The sequence below is a fragment of the Podarcis muralis genome, chromosome 2 (assembly GCF_964188315.1).
Source record: "Podarcis muralis chromosome 2, rPodMur119.hap1.1, whole genome shotgun sequence".
Taxonomy (NCBI): Eukaryota; Metazoa; Chordata; class Lepidosauria; order Squamata; family Lacertidae; genus Podarcis; species Podarcis muralis.
Window position 1 is genome coordinate 72,573,655 of NC_135656.1, and position 21,163 is coordinate 72,594,817.

The window sequence follows — 21,163 nt, forward strand, 5'->3', positions numbered from 1 at the left end:
ACAAAATATTTGGGCTAGGTATAGCAAAGGGGGCAACCAGAAGAAAACATCCAGGCTGCAGTCTTGCACATTAATCTGATTTGACTGCTCACCTGGTACAAAGATGCCATAAACCCAGTTTAAGCAGCTGGCTAGGCCTTTCGCCCTCAAAATGTGGAATCCCTGCATGACAAGGAGGCTGCATTGGCCGTATTTCCCTTCTGAGGTACCTCAGATTGAAACAGTACTGATGATGTCGAAGAAGGACACCTTCACTTTCTCTTTCAGGGATCCCCTAGCTTTAGGTACAATTGTGAATGGCTGCAAAACACTCCAAGGGCCAAGAATTGCACCTAATTGATCCCATGTGGGATGAAAAATTAAATTATAGCAAAACAAGCAGGGCCTTTCTCTTCCTAGGCTGGCAGCCAAGTCCAGCTGAACTCTGCCTAATGTTTAGTAATGTATTTGGTGGAGTCAAGGCATCTCCTTTTCACTCTTCTCTTGTGGCACTTGTCCAAGGACTGAAAATTAGAGGGGGATCAGAGGTTGAAAAAAAAAATCAATAGCAGCTCAAAAAGCTATCTTGTAACCTGAGTGGCTGTGAAATGGATTTCTGCTGAATTTCACTATGTTAAGACTAATGAGATTTTTTAAAAGTTATTTCTGTTAAAATAATTACCATCACAAACTATGTGGAAGCCATCTCTTTATATATCTTAATACAGGTCATCAGTGCTCCCCAGTTGTTTCTCTGGCTGATCAGTTTTATTCAGGTCCATGCAATTAAATGCAATGAGTATTTAGTTCACAACAGCTCTCCTGAAATTCCCTTTCTTATGCCTCTGGGAGGCTTGGGAGACTGTTCTTGGAGGGGGTGTTGCTCTTTATTGCTTAGCGACCAAAATGCCTGCATTCTTAAAACCTGGAACATAATTTAAATGTGAAAAGGGGTGGGTAGACCTGGGAGAGAAGCTTCTTCTGAGGCTAAAATTAGACCAGAATGTGTTGGTGGGAAAATAAAGCTGAAGAAAGCTCACTTTTTCAAGCTAAGATGTTAATGTACTGGTCCTAAGGGGACATTTGTGAAGGGGAAAATACACTGCAAGACTTCATCATTCTGGTTCAAAATAAACAGGAATTCTAAGGTGAGGTATGTGAACACACATGTCAGAAATATTACTAATCTCATCAAAAAAAAATTGTGTTGCTGAAAATTCTGATGAATGCCTTGTGTGACTGTTCAAATTCACTTCAACCATATTGCTTCAGGTGAAATCTGATAGTAACTCTAATTTTGATAAAAAACCAACCTTTTATTTGGCAACAATATTTAGGTGATCATTTGCTGCCTTGTTTGATTATGACTGTTAGATGATGACTTACCTAAAAAATAAAATAAATTAAAAAGTGAATTGAAAATCAGCACTGTTAACACTCTAAATTTTATGTCCTATGACATGCACAGTACCCATTTCTTTCACCGTCACAGTTTTCCTGTAGAAGAAGAGGCAACTGAAAGCAGAGCAAGAAGCTGTATGATGAATCTGCATCTTGACCCCATTCCATAATAGGGGAATGGTTGGTGCAATAGAAAGGAAATGAATTTATTTTTCTCACTAGGATTTTTCATTTTTCCTCTTAGCTTCTTATCATCCTCTTGGGCCCATTTCATCTAACCCTGCTTTGCTTTTACCTAATTAGATCTTCACATTTGCTGCATTGCATCTGAGGGAGCACCAGACATTAAACCACCAATTTTTAGACCAGCATACAGGCAGAGAGATATGTGTGTGTGTGTGTGTGTGTGTGTGTGTGTGCGCGCGCGCGTGTGTGTCTGTGTGTGTGTGTGTGTTTAAAATGTATCCCAGTTTGAATGAAGCCCCTAAGCATTACTTTACTAAATAAAGATCTGTACGTCAGAAATAATTACACTTGTTTTCTCTTTCAGGGCTCATGTTTTTTTAAAAGAAAAAAAGAGGAAGGTTTCTAAGAAGACAGAAAGAGAGAGAAAAAGGCTGACCTAAAATATTTATGTACATTGGAAACAGAAGTCAGGGACTTTGATTTCTGGATTGAAATAGTCACAGCTGCACCTATACCCTTGTTATATAATACATTGGCTCCCTGCCCCCCTCCATGCACCCTTAGCTGGCTCTTCTTCAGAGACCCACTGTCATTAATTCGTCATTCTTGCTCACTCTCAATTCCTAAAGCTCCCTCTCACAACTACCTCACAGAGCTGGTGCACTCTAGGCAAATGCCTTCATGTCACGAGGCATCTGGAGACCTGCCTCCTCTCACGTTGTGGAACAAATATGTGTTAAACTGACAGGAGTGTCAGGGTAATCATAGGAAGCTGTTGCAGTACGGCACGGCATGACATTTCATTGATTCGGACTCTTCTTCCCACATTCAAATAAATTCCTGGAGGACCAAGTTGTTACTGACTATTATGAAGCAAATCCTCTGTAACAACACAACTAACCCACCCACCCCCACTTCCCCTGTTTGTGCAGCTCTCTTGCTGAAAGCATTCGAAACAGCATTTCTTCAGCCATATGATAAAAAAATTCCCCGCCTTGTGGTTGCGTAGAAATTTGATTTGCACACAACACTTGATTAAACATGTTGGAAACGAAATGTGGCAAAATCTGTTACTCCATCCTGGCAGCTGAATTACAGGCTTTGTTTGGCATGCTAAACAGCCTCTTGTGCAAACATGTGCTGTTCAGTGCTGAGGCAGATTTCTAATGTGCTTCTGGCCTGCACGGTGGCTCTGACAGAATGAAGCCAGGATAACAGAAGCCACTGTGCTGATTTTTATTTTTTTACCATATCAAGGTTAAAATGTGACTTCGAATGAATTCCCCAGCAAGTGTAGATATGCACACTTATGAGATAAAAATGTAGTTAGTTTTAAAGGGTTCCCATAAATGTGTCCTGATTTCCATCATTCAGGTTTTCCCCTTATTACATATAACAGGAACTGGGTACAGGCTATTATATCAATTGCCTTATAGTCTGTTCTAATTTTAATTTCTGTGTCCTGTAATATGTAAAAATTCTGATTTCAGAATATTTTCAGAAGTGACTGAAAAGAGCAAGAGAGAATCTAATAATGACACACATAAAAGCAAAAGCTCACACATATTTGCTTCTCCCTTCTGAGAGGTCATTCTTAAGAGTACTGGGGCACAGACCCACGACACAAATTTGGCTCTGGGCAAATTAAGATAGCACTGTGCTTTGCAGTACAGCCAACCACATAGTAAGGTACACCACAGACCCATCCATTGGTCAGGGGATCAAGACCACTGGGCAGCCACACCTCGCAGAAATATTTATACAACTATTTATATATTATATACCTTTCACCTTGTGCACAAGGTGAAACAAGTACAAACAGACTCAGAAAGAATGTAATGGCACGGTAAAGACCAGTCTAACTCCATCCATTGGCTAGCTAAGGAACAGCTGCTCCAATGCTTACTTTTCTCTTCCTTCCCCCTTCTTTTTTCCCTTTCATATTGTGTCTAGTAGATTGTGAGCCTGTGGGCCTTATTCTTTAATATCTGTTCAGCACTTTAAAATATTAGATGCTTTATTAGTGTATAATCATCACCATTATCATCATTTTCACTGGATGTGAAGCACTCTGAATGACAAATGGATTCATTCATCTATTTGCTATTGAACAAAGGCTGCAGTAGACTAAATGATATTTGTCTTCACATGCTTTTAATCATTTGTTGCTTAATTTATTTCGGAAAGGAGTTGATTTTCCTAGCAGTACATTGTGATTGGTTACTAGGCAAATGTAATTGACAGATACAGAACACAAAAAGAATTGGCTAGAAGTAACCAATGCTGTGGAGTATGTCACATGTGCATGTTCATCCCTTGGTGTCTGCAGTATGTTTTATCATTTTATCCTGCGCTATTTTTCTAGAAAAAGAGATGCTGGAACTAACCATGAACTCTGGTACTCTTATAATGACAATGGCACCCACCTGAGAGGTGGCGGAACTAAGTTCTGGTGAGTTCCAGCTGAAAAAAGCCCTAATATTATCATATAAATATTACCCAATGAGGTCCTTATCAGCCACGGTAATCAGAGTTTTAATAGAAAGGTGGGATATTAATACTGCAAACAGAGCCAATACAAAACTCTCAATTGTTGGACAGGATGGCTTCTACAAGAGCTGCCCTGATAACCAGGGTTCAGGTACTGCATTGCTGCTAAAGCTGTACTGAACCCAACTTCATTGAGGGTTAGGGCCCTCGTATGCTGAGCCACAGATTTTCCAAGGGTTTGGTGTCTCCGCTATGCGTGTGTGACGGGAAAACTGTTGAATCTCTTCCACATATAATGTTCAACTGTCCCCTACATAGCATAGCCAGGACTAAATTCCTGGGCCCTGCTTTACTGCGCTTGGTTGGCAGGCCTGTGGAGTCACACGCCGCACTGCTTTTGCAGGATACAGATCCTTCTGTAACTCTGCAGGTGGCGAGATTCCTGAATGCGGTTATCTCACACACAAAAATCACCAAAAAACAACAACAACATCAAAAATTAATCGGACAGTTATGATGAGAGTGCATGTCGGATCTCGTCTTCAGTTTTCCTTTTTCTGTGAACCGTCCCTTGGAGCTCTCCGGGCCCCAAGCTGTTATTTGGCTCTGCTCAATGACCCTCCCTTGCATCGTGGTGTTCACCTTCTGTTGTCGGATATCCCGGTCTTTATGCCTCTGTGCTTTTATGTTTGTACATACTTTATGGGCTAATAGCCGTAAATAAATAAATAAATACGGGACCGCCTCTCCTGGTATGCCCCGCAGAGGACCTTAAGGTCCATGAATAATCATAGTTTAGAGGTCCCAGACCCTAAGGAAGTCAGACTATCCTCCACCCGGGCCAGGGCCTTTCAGTGATGGCTCCGACCTGGTGGAATGCTCTGTCCCATGAAACTAGGGCCCTTCAGGATTTAACCTCCTTCTGCCGGGCCTGTAAGACATAGCTATTCTGCCTGGCCTTTAATCTGAATCCAACCTGATCTTTTATTTCCCTTCTCTTCCCTCCCCCTCCCCTTTTATGAAGATTACCCGCTCTGAGACCCCACAGCTAATTCTCCCTTGGCCTCCTTGCTGGCCTAAGTAGGACTAATTCAGCCAGCTAGCGCTGTGATTATCTAATGTTTATTGGATGGATTTCCCCCAAATTGATTTTTGAACTTTGAATTTTATTGTTATTCATGCTTTTATACTGTATTTTATGCTGCTTCTATGTTGTATTACAATTAAGTGTTTTAAATTTGTTGTTAGCTGCCCTGAGCTCAGTTTTCTGAACCAGGAAGGGCGGGGTATAAATAAAAATTTAAAAATTGGAGAACTCTCTGCATGCATTCTAGAGGTGCCATAGCAGCTCCATAGCTAATGGCAAGATTTGCACTTTAAGCAGGGATTAAACCACTTGTTGTGTATAGTGTCTGTCTGCTATCCAGGCTTAAAGCATTTTCTCTGAGTGCAGAATGAAATTTCAAGTAAATCTTTTAATTAAGTTATAAGCTAAAAGCATTTAAAATGTGAGCCCTTCTTACATATTTTAGTGCTTAATCTTTTATTTTTCTTTCAGACACTTTTAGCAAAGAAACTCATTACTTTTTTTAAAAGGACATCAATAGATTCCAAAGCTGAAATGCTCCCTTACATATCATTGCATTACTTATAATCTTTTACAGCTGGTTTTAGACTACTGCAATATTTTCCATGCTTTTCCATCAGTTCCACTTACTGTGTAGTTTGATTACCACACTTCAGCACCAGGCTGACAGAGGGATTGTGTCTTTTTCTTATATGAAATGATAGATGTGTACAATATACTTCATCTGGATGGGAAGGGGAAGTCTAAGAGACTGAGCAGGGATCAGGAAGTTCAAATTTCACCTCTGCCATTAACTTACTGGTTGGCCTTAGACAAGCTGCCCTCTCTCTCTCTGAGCTTCAGACTTAATTCTGCATTATGAGGATTCTGGTAAAGATTACAAGGATTACATGTGAATAACTCTGAACAACTGAAAGCGCTATGCTGTACAAATGTTTATTATGACAACAGTCATCATCTAAAGGTGCTAAAAACAACCTAGGAATCATATCTATGTCACTATTCAGTTTTTAAACCCATATGCATTCCTGTTTGCCAAGCCGATTACGGTAATTTCCCTAACAATTCTGAGAAGATCATTTCAGACCCAGGAAGGGACCCATGTGAGTGTCCCATATTTAAATGTTAGCAGCTTTCTAGGCAAAGAACTAGGGTGACTTTTGCAATCATTTCTAGTCCTGCAGTTATTACTGTAGGAAGATGTTCCATAGTTGCATTGTGCTCCTGATTAGGACAATTTCTCTCCTAGTACTTTCTCCTTGTGTATTTCATCTGCATTGCCTTTTTAGTGTATTACTGGCAATAGTGAATATTGGCAATTTGATGGTCATCTTCAAACATTTGAAGTGCTGTCACCTAGATGGTGGCCCAATGGATTTGAATTACAAGAAAAAAGTATTAGGCTAAATGTTAGGGAAGTGCAAGGTGCTTGACAATGGATCAGTCTTTTTGACTGGATTAACCGTCCAGGGGTCCTTTAGGTTAGCTTTTGCCTAGTGGACTTTGCTAGAAGTTTTTAAGCAGGCCTAGGAGATCTGGGACCCTCCAGATGCTGTTGAATGACAGCTCCCATCATCACTGCCCATTGGCCATGCTGGCTAAGGCTGACAGAAATTGGAGTCCAACAACATCTGGCTCTCTAGCCCTGCTTTTAAGGAGAGGCCGGACACCTTTCAGGGGTTCTGTAGTAGTGGGCTTCCTGCATTGGCAACAGGTTGAACCTGATGACCTCTGAGTCAGTTATTGAAGTTCATTTGAGGTAGTGGTGGTTGATACATTCCATGTGGTTGATTTATTTTTTAAAAAAAAATAGCAGGGGAACTAGCAGTGGGGACAACTTTACTGCAGACAGAATGCTGTGAAATAGGGAGTTTATTAACTTCTTTTTTCTCCTTTCTGGATTAATGAAATGACTCATCTGCATAATTATGAGATGCAAAAAGCTGGAGGTGGGATACATATTGAAGGCATTGTTTTTGCCAAAATAACCCCCCTCTCTGCTTCCAATCACATCCACACATCATGTGACTGTTACTCGTAACAGTAAATGCAGGAGGTTAGATTTTCAGAGTGCTAGCTGTGTTAGTCTACTGCAGTAAAAACAACAGAGTTTATTATGGTATAAGCTTTTGTGGGCTACAGGCCACTTCATCAGATCCATGAAGTATAATCCCAAATTGGCAGGCATTACATACACACATGGCTGAGGGGGAGATGGATGGAGAGTGAGGTCAGAGGAAAACAAAATGCAAAAAGATCAGAAGTGATAATTATGTAAAAGCGAACTAGGGTGGCAGCTAGCTGGCGACAACACAAACATCCTGGCAATACTAACATATGGAGCATGATAAAAAAAATATGCAATCTGGATTCAAGTCACAGATCATAGATTTGAATTTCTTGAGAAAAATGCACTTCAGCGGTTTCCCACTGCAGTCTCCCTCTGAAGTTCCTTTGTTCAAGAATGGCAACCTTAAGATCAGTTTCGCCAAGGCCTGGTAGGCTGAAAAGTTCCCCTGCTGGTTTTTGGATATTCTAATTTCTAATATTAGATTTCTGCTCATTTATTCCCCCCCCCATACTGAATGATTTAATCTATGTAGAATTCAGAAGGGCTTTGCTGGCATACAATGGCATATATGTCATTGAAAAGTGAGCAGGTGAATAAACCCATAATATGGATGACATCACTGGGTCCTCTGATGGGTCCTTCTTGCCCAAGTAGATAAGATGACAAAGTTGGCATCTGGTGGTGGATGCCCCCCAGCCCAAATGCCTTCCCAAAGCTGGGTAAGGGAAGCGCAGGGCATTGGGAAGGACGTGTGAGGCTTTGGCAAGGTCCTAGAGCCCTCCTACCCCCTTCTCAAAGGTGGGCAAGCAGAAATTTGGCTTTGGGAAGGTAGTGGGAAGTGTCCCCTTGGCCCCTGCACCCTGGTTGTGCTGCCCTAAATCTGCCTCTGTTCTGGTCCCCGTGTAATCTCAGTTATGTGGCTTGCTATGGTAGGGTTGCCATATGTCCTCTTTTCCCAGGGCACGTCCTCTTTATCATGGGTAGAGGTGTCATAGCGATCCATAGTTAAGAGTAGAAGTCGGCAAATGTGTTCTCCTTTTTGCTCTGCAAAGTATGGCAACCCTACCCGGTGAGTAGTTGCTTTAGTTTGCGGCTATTTGTAAGCAAGAACATGAGCTGGGGGGAAATCTCCTGAAACAGGGAGTCTCCCATACTCATGGAAGTTCCCTGTGTGATTTAGAATACTGGAAGCAATGTAGTGTTCATTAAAAAATTCTTTATAGTTGCATGATACTGTGAGAGGGAAGAGTAACTGTCCAGGCTCAATGATGATACATTTTACTGGTTTTAGTTGGGAGCTGTAAGTGACAACAAGTGATGTTTTCTCATTCTCTCTGTCCCGTGGCATAGTAGTAGACTATTCCTGGATACCAAAGTGTTCTTGTTTCTGTGCTTTTTTACTTCAAAATCAGGGCTCTATTCAACCTGGAGGATTTCTGTAAGAGCTGTTCTTGGGAGCTCAGTGTAATCAGTGGTGTATTCAGATACACACAGATTTATTTGGCGGAGGGGAGGCATACTTTCCTGTTCTGTAGGACTGTGGCCAAAAATAAGGGATCAGTATATGGCCTATGCAATTATAGGGAGGTTTTTAATGAACAATGCAAAATGGCTGATGTCGGCAACAACAAAAGAGGTGATGGTACTCCATAGTGGCATGCATTATCACAAAAACCCACCAGTTGTATCCAACTAAATTGTGCATGTGGAATGACTTCTGCGAGCACAAAAGAATAATAGAATTGTAGAGCTGGAAGGGACCTCAAGGATCATCTAGTCCAACTCCCAGCAGTGCAGGAATCACAACTAAAGTTCCCCTCCCTCTCCTCCTTCCTGAGGGGAGGCACAAAAGGAGAGGACAGGCAGGAGATTATCTGTTGCATTCATAGAAGCCATTCTACCTCTGCAGTGATTTTGCATGAAACCCTATAAGATTTGAGCATGTGCCCCCCCAAGTGTGTTTGCTACTTTGACTGGACAAAACAAAACAAAATTAATGACTTGTGGATACACATCAATTTTGAGGGTATTTGGAGAACAGAAGTGCCCAGAGAAAGAGAAGGAGGAATTAAATTAATGCGGAAATGGTAAACGAACAGGAAAATTACAGGAAACAACGGTGATCCAAAATGCTGCCAGAAAAACATTGGGGCTGATTCATAAGTTATTCAGAAGTATAAACAGACATATCAAAATTTGACATTATAGAGGTATGGGCCTGAATAATGCAATGTTATCTTTTCAAATCAATAGACCAAATGACAGATTCTAAAATTAGCCACGGATGTATCCCAATCACAAAGTCAGATCTGAAATAAAATGCTGCAAAAATAATAATCCAGGATCCCAGAAGCTTACGGAGCAGAGCATTTGTTAGTACTGCCCTACAAACACTGTAGTGGAAAAGACAGGAAGCTGCTGGTTTTTTAAGTTGGTTTTTAAAGAGTGCCATGGTTGCAATAACTGGCAATAACAAAATTGGTATGGTATAGTACCTGGGACTCAGCTATACAGCTGCAAATAAAATGTTTTAAGTGTGTTTTAAGTACAATATACAATGTGACACTAGATGGTGATGGTGAGCCTTATGGAAAATTCATTTAAAATGCTTTTTAAAAAAGCATTTCCAGTACGTTTTTATATGTGTGTTGGTTCCACCTTAGTCTGTCATTTCCTGTTTGGTAAAAGCAATAACAGAAGAGGTCAAGGGGTACAGTCCAAAAATTGATATAGTTAGAAAATAAGATGTTTAGAACTAGATGTTTTGTTGTCACTCAAGAAACCTACAATGTAACACCTAAAGCCCAATTTACAAGAGACACTGACCACAGACTCAGGCAAAGCAATTACATAAATATGTGTTTCATTCTGCTATGCCTACTTTTTGCACAGGCCTTTATTAACACCACCAGTCGTCTGTGGCCCCAAGAGTCCTGGCTGTATATGCAAAATGCATACAGGGCCATGGGTGCTGTCAAAGCTGATTGTGTGCCAACCATATGATGCACCACTACTTCATCAATTAATTGAAACAACCTTCTCATAGAATATAAAGGACCCACCAGAGTAACCACAACATTATCTGCATAAATTGAGAATAATTCCCTCCTTCCCCCATCTTTATTCAATACTACATTGTTTGAATGTGCAGAAGATCTGTTTTGGCTCCTGCCACACTAGCAAATAAGCACTAGTTCAGGATGACTATGTTGATAAATTAGGCTGCATTCCTATATATACTTTCCTGGAAGTCCCATCTAATTCAGTGGAGTTTACTCTTGAGCAGGCAGACACAGGATTGCATTGTTAATCATCAAAATAACGAAGGGGAAAAACCAAGAAGAAAGTACAATCTCAGTACTCCATTAAATCTTTTACCATCTTTCCAAAAAGGTGTTAATGGGGTTGATGGCTGACGCTGGGTAGTGAACAAAGACAAACTATTTCCCACATGCATCACTGTTATCAGACAATATCACATAATGACCAATTTCTACCAGAACTGTATTTGAACTGTCAGTCTAAATGCAAATCCAGCAGGTTTTAAATTACTTTTCATTCTCCTGACAGAGACTTATTGAATTTTAATTCACGAGGTAGGTAATATTTTCAGGACAGTTCCAAAAATCATTTTGCAGAGGAGATGTAGAATTTTATTTTATTTTTATTTCGGCAAACATTAAATTGCCAGAGATAACCAAGTGATTATTTTATTGAGAAAAGTAATAGGCTTTACTTACATATTTAGTCTTCCAAATCTCTTTGTTTTACAATCAATATTTGTGAATGTCAATTGGTTCTTGTTTTATAAGGTCATTACCAACCCTGAGCTTTTGTGAATGCGTTTTTTTTTAAATCTAAATGCATTTCTAGGAACAGAAAAATAAGCCTAAGTAAAAGAGATCAGGTTATTAAAACCTCAAACTAAATTAAACAATTGAAATAATGAATGAAATAATGAGTGTAGGACACAAATATCCATCTTAAACAGACAGCAGAGTCCAACGAGCGCTAAAGGGGCAAACCTGCACACTATTAATATGTGGGCTCAAGAGCAAAGTAAATATGCCATTTGTCAATTTGCTCTCACATGTTTGATTTTTAAAATAGAATAAAAACTTGTGCAGGGAGCTGAATCAAGACTGTAGTGTAGTTGGGGGGGCTTTAATCCTCTGCCCCCACTGCAGTTCCAATTCGGATCACCCCCAGTACCTGGCTAATAGCTATGAGAGGAAAACCCCCATTAGTTCCAGTGAGAAGTTTCCCTTGGGAGCATTCATCTCATTGTGAACAGAAGATATAGGTGGGGCAAATTCCAACTGGGACTAAACTGGGGACAAAGGGTTAAACCCTACTACCATGCCATAGGTCCAGTCCAGCCTGGGCTTTCCTGTGTCAGCTACTTATTAAAGAAAAATCCAACAGGAAAGGGAAAATTGCGTGACAAATGTCACATTTAGTTGGGCTCCCTTAGTTGTCTTAAATGAGACTGAAACAGCCCATGGCAACTAAAGATATTTTCTTTTCCTCGAGCTGATTATTATGGAATTCAGCAGCCTTTTCTTTGATGATGTCTTCTGGTTCGCTCTGGGAACCATCTAAGTCAGGGGTCAGCAACCTTTTTTAGTCTACCGTCCCTCAGACCATGTGGTGGGCCAGAGTATATTCTGGAAAAAAATATGAACAAATTCCTATGCCCCACAAATAAGCCAGAGATGCATTTTAAATAAAAGCACACATTCTACTCATGTAAAAACACACTGATTCCCAGACCGTCTGTGGGCCAGAATGAGAAGGCGATTGGGCCACATCCGGCCCCCGGGCCTTAGGTTGCCTACCTCTGATCTTAGTAATTACACTGTGATAGCACCAATAAGCTCAAACAAAACAAATAGCAAACCCTACAACCCTGTACATCATGTTTATGACTTTGTATATGAATAATACAAGACCATCTTTTTCCTGTTAAGGATGGGTGCTTGTTTCCTCTTCCTGAAAATCTCCCCTTCCATTTCCCACTAGACAGCAGTAAACAAAAGGTAATTTCCTTACATCTTCCTAATACTTAAGTACAAGGTGCATTTCTGCTGGATAGCAGAGAAAAACTGAGAAAAAGATGAAACCCTAAAGAAAACTAAGGACAAGTTTGTGTGACATAGCAGGCACACCAGTGTTTGACATGTATGAAAGAGAAGCATATCAAAACACCTCTGGAACATGTCTATTGTGTCTATGAGTGTTTGAAAATGCATGGTGCCCCTTCATACTTCACATATTTACAGCAGAAGACACAGGCCCAACATCAGAGTAATTGTGGTACCATGAGTTTACATAGTAAACTGATGCACCATCGGGGAGTGGGGTGAGGGGCTGAGGGCTTCCCCAAAAATTTTAAGGAGGGGGCTGGCCCCCCTCAATATTCTTGTGCAGCCCTTGGGCCTCTCTGCAACTGGGCCTCCCTGCGGCTGTGATGTGCCCCGTTAGGCCTCCCTGCAGCTGCGGTGGGCTTCATGGCCTCCTCCCGCCATGTGACATCACATGTGTATCAAGCATGTGACATCACACACACACACACACACACACCAGGAACTCCGAAAGTTGGGCAGAACCCGGTGGCTATGATAGCAAACAATGAAGAACCTCTACATGTATGAATAACTATGTTGTTGTGCAGAACCCCAGCCTCTGAGTAGTGAAGTCCAGGGGTTCCTGCACTTACTCAGGGTTCAGCTTCCTTGGAATGAAGGTCAATGGATACTGCGGTGTCTTTAGGATATATGGGTTTGTTTACACATATATACAGCTTAAGAATAGGATGGGGGAACTCACAGCATTAACACACCATCAAATTTTGCTTCTCCATAGAAGAAGAAGAAGAAGAGTTTGGATTTGATATCCCGCCTTTCACTCCCCTTCAGGAGTCTCAAAGCGGCTAACATTCTCCTTTCCCTTCCTCCCCCACAACAAACACTCTGTGAGGTGAGTGGGGCTGAGAGACTTCAAAGAAGTGTGACTGGCCCAAGGTCACCCAGCAGCTGCAAGTGGAGGAGCGGAGACACGAACCCGGTTCCTCAGATTACGAGACTACCGCTTTTGTGTGCATGCACACTTCTTCAGATACAATCTGACAAAGTGTGCATGCACATGAAAACTCATACCAATAACAAACTTAGTTGGTCTCTAAGGTGCTACTGGAAGGAATTTTTTATTTTGTTTCGAATACGGCAGACCAACACAGCTACCTACCTGTAACTAGAATCTTCCAACACCAACGCTGTTGCTCCTGTGCCCCTACAGAAACAAGGGAAAGAGAGGGGGGGAATGGTTTAGGCGGGAACTGAAATAGTGCAGCTGATTTTGGGGTGGAGGGGCAGAAGGGTAGCACAAATAGGCAGGTGTGCAGAATTTACTTTCAAAGTGCTACTATTTTAATTCAAATATGAAAAGGAAATGCAAGGCTAGAAGATTTGCCTCCTATTTTGAGAGAGGTGTCTCAAATCCCTAATGTTTATATCTAAGCCACGGGCACAGGAGAAGTTCCATATCATCCATTATTGACACGATGATTTGAACCTGAAAGTATGAATTTACTTCTTTGAAAAGCATTGCTTCTGAGCTTGATATGAAAGTAAGATTAAATGTTTCTTTGTGAACCATGGTCCTAAAAAGCACATGAAGTCAGTATCCAGCATAAACATACTTAAGAATCTGTTCTGGTATCAACACTGCAATCCAATTGCACAAGGGGAAAGAACACCAATTACTGTCAAGTTAGCATTTATCACAGTTGGGTCAGTTCAGAAATAAACTGCTCACAGTATGTAGTGGCTCTGCAGCCTCTCAGGTTACTAAAGTCAGGCACTTGTTACAGATTTGTTTTTAGAGGTGATACTAATAAAACACACAATAAATTTTTATGAATAAGCTGACACTCCTTTTTTTCTGTAAGGCAAGCTGTAAATCCTCTGCTAATGGTACGTTTAGTTAATGATGCAAAAGATTTGAAGTAGTCAAGAACCATTACGTGTGTGTTAACATGGATCTCTGAAACAATCACAATAATTAATCTTCAATATGAATTCACTCAAGAAAGGAAGTGCTGTTTTGCTCATGTACACCTAATAACTTTTCCCTCCTGTGTCTTGAAACTTGTTTGTAAGTGCTTCATTAGAAATAGTACAGTTCTGCCCTATTGAGCATCAACCATATCCAGAGAGCTTTCAACCAAAATTAATGGTTTATAGATAATGATTATAAACCCCCTTGAGGAAGGCCATTCTAAACACTGATACTTGCTTTTCTTTTCTCTAAAACAAAGTCAATATCTTTATACATAAAAATTTGTTTGGTAGTAACATCACTGAAATTCTAGGATACTGAAGTGCAATTTTTAAAATACTTTTGATGAATACCAAGACGAAGGTCCACCAGGCTTGTATGGAAGTGAGTTGTGGGCAACTTACACCTGCCAGGGGTGATGCCTCAACACCTTCCACAGGTGCTGCGTCAGGAAGATTTTGGGCATCACATGGCAGGACAGAGTCTCAAACAAAGATGTGCTCTTCCATGCCCACAGCCCCAGCATGTTTGCAGTCCTCCCTCAGTGATGTCTACACCAGCTTAGTTGTGTCCACAGAATGGAAATGGCAGAATCTCAAGGATGTGCTCCACAGGGAGCCGACTTCAGACACCAGGCCTGCTGGTAGACCAACTCTGTGCTACAAAGACGTCTGCAAACATGACATGAGGGCTGCCAACATTAACCCCGCTGTGTGGGAATCCCTTGCAGACGACCGCAGTGATTGGAGACAGTCAGGTCATGTATCCACAGCAGTGACCAGAGGAGGAATGACTTCTGGGAGGAGCGCAGAAAGAAGAAATGTCATGGTGCACCTGCATCAGCATACTGGACCCCTTCATCTGCCCCAGCTGCAACAAAACATGTCTCTCCCATGTCAGTCTCTACAGCCACAGCAGGTGCTCTCCAATGCTTTGACTCCCCACCACCCATAAGGCACAGTCTTTCACTGTTTCCTGAGACAACCTAAGATACAGGAGTGCAATTTTAAAAATACTTTTTAAACAGAACTATTTATTGAGCTTTTAGAGGGCTTAATCAAATTCTGGAATTTGTTCAGCAAGTATACTGTACCCACTAAAAACTGTGGAAGGATTTTGTATAAGACAAATCAATACTATGTGAACTCATCTCAGCAAAGTTAGAGCCCATGCTGCATCAATCACACTTCTGGTGATAGCTGCACCAACAACTAGAGCAGGGGTTGCCAACGTGGTGCCCTCCTGATGTGGATTACAACTTCCTGGCAGTTTATTATTCTTATTACTTCATAACTCACAAATCTGTTCAGTTACAAAGTCTTGTCCTTTTCTTAAGAATGTGAGAATTTAAGATGGGTCATTGGCCTGATCCAGCAGGCTCATCTCAACCAGCGTCCTGTTCTTAAAGTGGCCAACCATATATGCCTGTGGGAAACCTGCAAGAAGGATCTGAGTACAAGAACACACTCCCCTCCAGTAGTTTTGAGCAACTGGTATTCAGAAGCATTGCTGCCTCTGACCGCGAAGGTAGAGCATTGTTCTCCCATTTATATTGATAGAGCACTTTAGAAAAACATCTTCCTTCCAAAGTCCTTCACAAAAGCTCAGTGTTTAACAGGCCCATAGAAAATAATACGTAAGAGGAAATCAAAGTGTTTGCCTCAGCAGAAAAACTGATGTGAGAGCCATGGATTAGAACTGAAATCAAATATATCTGATCTTCAGACTTTGAAATAAAACACTGCTTCCTCTTTTGCTTCCCACTCTTCTTCCACCATCTCCCATTCTCATTAATAATGATAAAATACCATCCATATAATCTTTCTTAGGATCTCTCCCCCTTCATCTTTCTTTGTTGCTGAAGTACAAGCCTACAACCAGTAAATTAATTGTTTAATTCAAACCAGTAAATCAAATTGAGTTCCACCACGCAGTTTCTTGGCCCCTGTAGAACTGCCAGGTCACCATGCTACCAGAGCTACCAGCAGAAGCCACAAATGCCTTCCATGTTTGTTTTAAGGCTTTTTGTAGAATGATGAGTAATGTTTTAAAGAGGTTTTAATTATGTTTACTGTGTCTTCATTTTTGTAATGTATAACTCTAATGTTCTCTTTTCTAAATGTAATTTTCTAGCCTAATTCTATTAAATGCATTATAGGCACAAATCAATTTACCAAGTAGGTTAAACATGTTTAAAGCTTATATTTTTGAAAAGAAGAGGAAACCTCAAACTGGCAGAATCCCCTTGTCAGGATAAGGTCCCTAAACCTAGCATTGCTCAAACATGGTACTTTTGACTTACTGCTCCCTCAGCGCACGAGCTTCCAGCCTTTCTCTGAAGAAAGTCACAAAACTGGGAATCCTATGAACTGTATAAAATTCTCAGAGTGGCTTAACAGTCAATCCCTCTTCCCAGGGAATGTCCCAGGGAACCCTTACTGCCTCCATGGGAGTCCATCACACAACCATCGCTTCCAGAGACAGACACAGGCAGAGGCTGCAAAGCAAATCCATTCCAACCTTTTTCTTTTGCCTGCACCTCTCTCTGTCTGCTTCCGTCCTCCTCCTTTCCACCTTTGCCTCTCCCCCACCGCCACTTCTCCACATGTTGAGACAGCTGAAGGAACCAGGTTGCTACTCCACACTCTCACCTTCTCTCTATGATCCCTGTTTTTCAACAACAAACAACAACAAAACCCTAAGCTGTGCCTGGGCACACCTGTCATGCCCCAATTGCATGCCTATGCTCCCTCTCCCAAGAAATCCTGGGAACTGTAGTTTGTTAAGTTTGCTGGACTGGAGATTGTAGCTCTGCAAGGGGTAAATTAGTTTCCAGGATTCTTGGAGTGGGGGTGTGTTAAATGCCTGAGATGCACAGAATCAGGCTGTATGTCCTATCTCTTCCTTTCCCTATTGCTAATCTATCCAGTTTGTGTTCACTGCCAAATCATGTGCATTTGCTTGCCTTATATGGGTTGTCAGGAAATAAGTGCAGGGGGGTGTATTCCTTAAGTGCTGTCTGGATGTGCCCAAAGAGGTGCAGCGCAAACCTGTCTAACTTAATGCTACTAAGTACTTCTTAGGACTGAGTTCTCTTGGGAAATAGCAAAATGCAGATTGGTAGCTTTTGTCTATTAGCCATGTTTTCTCATATTAATAGGGCTATCAGTGGTAAAACCATATAGCACATTCAGAACAGCCCCCTAAGTATGCAAATGCTGGAAAAGAATATTGAGAGATAGATTAGTATTCTATAACTGTCATATAATGACCCTCATAACAATATCTAAAGTACTGTGAATTAAACTGCAAGCAGGAATCATTGTTGATGAGAATAATCACTCACTAGCAAGTGAGTCTGGCAATATGACTATTTCATCTGTCAGATTCTTGAAAATACTTACTTGGGACCAAAATGTATAACTCTGCTAGCGTTAAAATACTTAATACTGCATAACCAGTATGACAGAAGGATAGATGTTTCTCATTTTAAGTGCATATTTGTTTGTGGAATAGTGAGATAAATTTAAGTTAGTGTGAGAGAGGAAAAGACTTGTGTGAATATTCTAGGTTAATTAACCTGAAATAAGTGTGCAATGTCAATGACTGTCCCTTAGGATACAATTTAGCTGATGCCATTTATATTGTTTTAAGAAAACCATGAGCCCTTGGTTATAGGGTGGTATACAAATGCCTTTAAATAAATACCCAGCATACTGATGATATTTGCAATGCCTAAATAGCCAGAAGCAGTAAGATAGAGGTGGGAGACCACCTGGAAATCATATTAAGGCTTTTATGACCTCTTCAGGGCAAGAACAGGTTATAAATACTGTATAACAAGCACAGTTAACCAATCTTGCTCTATATGTGAAATGAGGAACTATTTTAGTTTCTCATTTTCCTTAAAGACATTTGAGGTGTAAATTCTTCTTAACTCTTATCTACAGAAATAGATCAAATAAAAATGATAGTTCCCATCGTATATATTGACTTAAATATCTCCCTCTTTTCTCTGAATGGTTTTCATTCTTTAGGAAAATCCTAATCAAAGTAAAAGCAGAGGTACAAATATAATCTGAATCTGTTTAAGTCACTGTTGAAACCAAAATAGTTAGGTATCATTAGCTCTTATCCAGCAGAGATAAAAGGGTTGAAGATTCCTCTGAAAAATGAAACTGCATTGTGAATCTAGAAAACCAACAGGATAAAGGTCTAGTAGCAGCAGCCAAAAAGGGAATGAAAGATTCATGGTCCTTTAACCAGCCTTTTGGAATCGTTATGTAAAGGAAAAACAAACTCAAAAGACATATCCATAGAGGGGTGAACTGGAAAAAAAGAAGAAATGCACATTTTAAATTAATTTTCCTATCTCTCTTTGTTTTATTACAAACACCTGCATTTTACAAGAAAATCTTTTGGCAAAACAAACAAAAAAGAACCTTGCTCATATGCTACATGTCCAATCTTGTTGGCTACCCCAATCTCAGTGTGAGCTGAAGTACACACACAGCTTGGGACTTTTAGCTGCCATTTAGATGGGGGACGTGGGTGGCGCTGTGGGTAAAAGCGTGCCAACCTAGCAATTCGAAAGCACTCCTGGGTGCAAGTAGATAAATAGGGACCGCTTACTAGCGGGAAGGTAAACGGCATTTCCGTTTGCGGCTCTGGCTCGCCAGAGCAGTGATGTCACGCTGGCCACATGACCCAGAAGTGTCTCCGGACAGCGCTGGCCCCCGGCCTCTTGAGTGAGATGGGCGCACAACCCTAGAGTCTGTCAAGACTGGCCCGTACGGGCAGGGGTACCTTTACCTTAGATGGGGGGCACACCTTGGAGAATATATGAGGCCTGACTCCTACTCTCCCCAAAATTCCTTAGCATGGCAGTGGGCTTCCTAAGGGCTGACTCAGCTGCACTAATTATTCTAAATGGCAGCAGGTCCAAATGAAAATCTGAAAGAGAACCAGTGTGGTGCATTAGACGTAAGTTTTCCCCATTCAGGCATCAAGTTCACTGAGGTCAGTCACAGTCTCTTAGCTGACCTAATTCACAGAGTTATTGTGAGGATAAAATGGAGGGAAGAGAACTTTAACTCCTTGGAGGAAAGGTGGGATGTAAATGTAATAATAAAATGAGAGAGGCATGGTGAGCCAGGACACTCCCCATAGGCTGTTTAATTCCTCTACCCATTTCCAATACTTAATGGCTTTTATATATTGAATGTCAAAGCCATGGACCTGGCTTAGTCAGGGAGATAAGAGATAAAGAACTACAGTTGTTATTAATAAGTTAAGGAAGTTAAATTTATGAAATGAGTAAAATATGTTTATGACTAAAGGGTTGCTGGAAAAATTTGAAATAAGGATGCAGGAAAGGGGTGGTATGGGGAGGTCCATTTTATGTTTGTTTATGTTTTTGTTGTGTTTTGTTTTTTCTATCTATGGAAAACTAATAAAAATTTATTTTAAAAAAACAAAAACAAAGCCATGGACCTGGCTTGAATGTATAACCCGGATGTGGACCATAGGAGCGAGTTTACCATCTTGTCTGTGCTGCAGGTGTATCCCCCAGGGAGCCAACCAAGCCCAATGATGTGCTCATGGGATGCTGTGCAGCAGTGACCAATGAGACAGCCAGTCTGCTCCCACCCACTATGCCAGGGACCTGCCGCATAATGCGTTGAGTCTAGACTTTCTATCTTTTATTATGCTGTTGCACATGTGAATGGTACTACCGTATGTATATGCAAATACTCTAGTGGTCATTTTGTTACACCACATCTTCTACACCAGGGGTCAGCAAACTTTTTCAGCAGGGGGCTGGGTCCACTGTCCCTCAGACCATGTGGTGGGCCAGACTATATTTTGGGGGGGAAAGATGCATTTTAAATAAAAGCACACATTCTACGCATGTAAAAACACCAAGCAGGCCCCACAAATAACCCAGAGATGCATTTTAAATAAAAGGGCACATTCTACTCATGTAAAAACACGTTGATTCCCACGGGCCGGATTTAGAAGGTGATGGGGCCAGATCTGGCCCCCAGGCTGTAGTTTGCCTACCCATGTTCTACACAATAAATATGTACACAATAAAGAAACATGGCAGTTGGGCCAGCATTGATATCAGGTGCCATGAGAAATATGTGTAGCTGGGAAAAGCAGAGGCTTGGAAGTCTAGGCCCGGAGCTGCCTATCTTAGGTTTCAGAGGAGAAACCTGATATAGCAGCCAGCAGGCAGAAAGCACTAGTCTTTTATGCAAAAACACCATAAACCAAAATGCAAAATAGGGGTGCTTTTAGTGACTGTCACTTTTCAGTGAAATTAATATATTGTGAAACTTATAACCAATCTGAATGGCTGTGTTTGTTCTGTGAGGGTTATTGTCACAAGTATCAAACAATAGCCAAACAAACATAAAGCATGCTTTGGTCCTTGCTTACACCCTGCAACCCTGACAGCTTCTCAGAAGGAGTCAGTAGCTCTTATTTACTGTACCTCGGGTTACATACGCTTCAGGTTACATATGCTTCAGGTTACAGATTCCGCTAACCCAGAAATAATACCTCGGGTTAAGAACTTTGCTTCAGGATGAGAACAGAAATCGTGCTCCAGCGGCGCGGTGGCAGCAGGAGGTCCCATTAGCTAAAGTGGTGCTTCAGGTTAAGAACAGTTTCAGGTTAAGTACGGACCTCCGGAACGAATTAAGTACTTAACCCGAGGTACCACTGTACTGTGATAATTCACTTATGAGTCTGCCTTAGCTCAGTGAGTAACAGACATGAAAAAGGGAGTATTTTAAAGCTATTTACAAGGATGTGATGAAGCATTACCTGCCCAAAGATGAAGGTGTAGAAGAGGAGGTTCTTGCCAAAAAGAAGGTGGTGTT

The 21,163-nt window shown here is 41.2% G+C and overlaps 1 long non-coding RNA gene across 1 annotated transcript in view; it reads right to left on the minus strand.

The window, feature by feature from the left end:
- Window positions 1–21,163, minus strand: part of LOC114591549 (uncharacterized) — a 72,872-nt gene that overhangs the window by 20,063 nt on the left and 31,646 nt on the right. Inside the window, exon 2 of the long non-coding RNA XR_013391948.1 lies at window positions 13,461–13,505. This is a non-coding gene — a long non-coding RNA (uncharacterized LOC114591549). The remainder of the gene's footprint in view (window positions 1–13,460; window positions 13,506–21,163) is intronic.